At 43.4% G+C, this 3,210-nt stretch overlaps 1 pseudogene; it reads right to left on the bottom strand.

Moving 5' to 3' along the window:
* Nucleotides 1-98: 98 nt before the first annotated feature.
* Nucleotides 99-3,210, bottom strand: part of LOC111964474 (uncharacterized) — a 30,808-nt pseudogene continuing 27,696 nt past the window's right edge.

Below are 3,210 nucleotides of genomic sequence, written 5' to 3'. Positions count from 1 at the left end.
GATGAAATAGGAAACTATATATACACGTAGTATCTCATGTGGATGAAATGATAGTGTATAAAGTTACATTTCAGATGTATGAACATTCTCATTGCTCACTAGGCATCCTTATGGAGGATCTCACCCTGCATGTTAACAAGTGCTGCACATATTCTGAGGACTTTGTCCATTTTGTGCATCAGGTTGATGGGAACAGTCTGGGCGATGATTTTGAACACCTTGAGTCGTCTGATAACTCTCTCAACGTGTATACGCACATTAGCTAGCCTTCTCGTGCTTGTGACATCCTCATCAGACAGCTGGTCTCCTTTCTGAGTGAAGGCCGGTATGGCAAAGTTGACCTTCCTCTCATACAGGAGATCTCGGATGGTGAGGCCCCTGTCTGCCATAACTTCATCGAACAGGCCTAAGGTATTCCAGGAAGCCAGAGTTTTGGGTGATGAACTTGTCACTGCATCTGCCTCCATATGCAGGAGAAATGAACATAACGAGTCCACATGGAGCAATGGCAACCAAATACTTGAGAGTATTGTTGGAATAATAGTCGCTGTATGACTTCCCTCTGGAATGGAGATTGTGTGCTTTCTGAAGAGTGGTTTCAGAGCAGTCGATGACGCAAGTGGTGTTGGGGAACATCTCTTTAAAGCACCGAGACTGTGTTCTGGGTTGTCTCCCTCGGCAGCCATGGAATGTAGATGCTCATGTGCTCCTCCATTGTGTCAATCCAGCAGGAAAGGATTCTGCTCACTACTCCCTGGGACACAGCAACGCGTGTAGCAAGTTCACCCTGGAGTAGATTCAGCTTCAGCTTCATCAGTATTTCATCAGTGATATGCATTTTGAAGTTAGCCGTGTAGAATTTCTGCAGAAACRCTACATGGTCAGAGTAAACACTAAGAGGAAGGCCAGTATACAACATTAGACAGCATCACACAATTGAATTTTGCTCTAGGCCTACTCTAATACAAATAATACATTGTATTTGTAGAGCGCAGTTCATTTACAGACAGAAATCACAAAGCTCTAGTCTATACCCAGACACAGATGACATGGATGTTGAGTGAGTTGTCATGGCAGACCAAGTGGCTGGCCGCCATTTAATCCCTCCTATCATGTAGACAGTAATCCACTACTTCACTAGAGACCTGATGCGCAACAGACTGCAGGTGTCACAACTCCATCTCCTCTCATCCTACTGCTGTACCACCGCAGAGAGGGGGGGAGGGGGGGGGTGGATAGACAGTAGACTGCTGATTTTTTGAACAGCTGGAATTGGAAAGTTTGCTCGGGAAATAGCAGATTACAATTATAGTTTAAACTAGACAAGCCTGTCTGTGATTGTGTATGAGGTTTATGTGTACACCAGGTGTGTTTTTATGTGAAGTTATTGATTATTTATTGGGGAATATTGGGGAATATGGTATCAGTTGGTAAACCACAAATTGAATCAGTTGGTTTTCAACCACAGGGCTTCTCACTCTCATAAACACACACTCCCAACATCCATTTATCTTCTTCTCTCTATACTCGCTCTCTATGTCTCCCTCGCCCTCTCTTGCTCATATTTTGCGGCTACAGTAATACATCAGATGTGTCTCCCAGTTTAGACCAGACAGTATAACTTGACAGTATATCCCAGTAAGGTGTGGCACACAGACTCACAGGCTCTATTTTATTAACAAAGAGGAGGGCTGTAAATGGGGAAAGGAAAGGAAGCCTTCCGAATACCAAGTGTTGAACAGACACGGTAGAATACCTCCTGGTGTGTGTGTGTGTGTGTGTGTGTGTGTGTGTGTGTGGTGTGTGTGGTGTGTGTGTGTGTGGTGTGTGTGTGTGTGTGTGTGTGTTGTGTGTGTGTGTGTGTGTGTGTGTGTGTGTGTGTGTGTGTGTGTGTGTGTGTGTGTGTGTGTGTGTGTGTGTGTGTGTGTGTGTGTGTGTGTGTGTGTGTGTGTGTGGTGTAGCTGCCCTGGTGTGCGTGGCTACACTGTCAGAGGTGTCGGTCTGAGATGAGACTTTGATGAGACATTCACAGATGAAATTACACCTTTGGAGAGAAAAATGTTACTGATTGGGGTGAAAAACGTCATTGTGACTTCTCCTTTCTATGACTACCACCATGTTATTTTGGGTGAGAGATTGTTATCTTTCCTTTCTCTGCAAAAGAAGACACTTGCAGACAGCCTGGCTAGGTCAAAAGATCCAAAAGACGGCTAACGWTGGTCAATGTCATGTAAATGAGTTATTCACTGCTGAAGCAACTCTTACTCTGCTATACCTGGTAGAAATTCGCACGCTAATGATATTTGGATTGAATTCTCTAACTGGCATTAGAACTCCAATTAATTTGCAAATACTAGATTATCTTCTTTTCAAAGACCCTTCGCCACTAAATCAAACAATCAAACAAAAATGATGCCCATTGAAGCCCTGAAATCGCATGAGACATTCCATCGCTAAATGAGCAGCCAAGCTACGACGGTCGCCTCAGACCACCTCAGTTGCCATCACGCTGGCAATTTGCCTCCTCCGCCAATTTGGAGGAGCTGCGAGCAGAGACCACCGTGACAGCTTCAGTCAGAGGGCCATTGTCAGAGAGGATTTGAATAATTTGACAGCGAGTAGGCATCATGCTGCAGKTTCTCTGGTGCATTTGCATATGAAATGTTCAGAATCACATTGACTTGTTACTGGATTCAGTTTCCGCTGAAAAAAGCATGGTCTTTAATAAAAATTGCCTAGCCACCTAGTTAGAATTTGTAACATATAATGTGTTCTGAATTAACGTATGTTTTGCAAATTCGTAACTTAATTGGGATAGGTGRGGCGCTAGTGTCCCACCTCAACAACATCCGGTGAAATTGCAGAGCGCGAAATTCAAAATACAAAAATCGTCATATTAAACATTCATGAACATACAAGTGTCTTACATCGTTTAAAAGCTTAACTTCTTGTTAATCCAACCGCGTTGTCAGATTTCAAAAAGGCTTTACGGGCGGTGAAAGCATACTGCGATTATCTGAGGACAGCGCCCCACACACAAAGTATTAAAAACATTTTCCAAACCAGAAGAGGCGTCACAAAAGTCAGAAACAAATTCTAGCTCATTTTTCAAAAAACAAGCCTGAAACCCTTTCTAAAGACTGTTGACATCTAGTGTAAGCCATATGAACTGCAATCTTGGGGGATATTGCTTTTAACATGGTGGTTCAC

The sequence above is a fragment of the Salvelinus sp. IW2-2015 genome, linkage group LG5 (genome assembly GCF_002910315.2).
Source record: "Salvelinus sp. IW2-2015 linkage group LG5, ASM291031v2, whole genome shotgun sequence".
Classification (NCBI taxonomy): Eukaryota; Metazoa; Chordata; class Actinopteri; order Salmoniformes; family Salmonidae; genus Salvelinus; species Salvelinus sp. IW2-2015.
The sequence above is the reverse complement of the archived record's forward strand: the minus strand, read 5'-3'. Positions and strand labels throughout refer to the sequence as shown.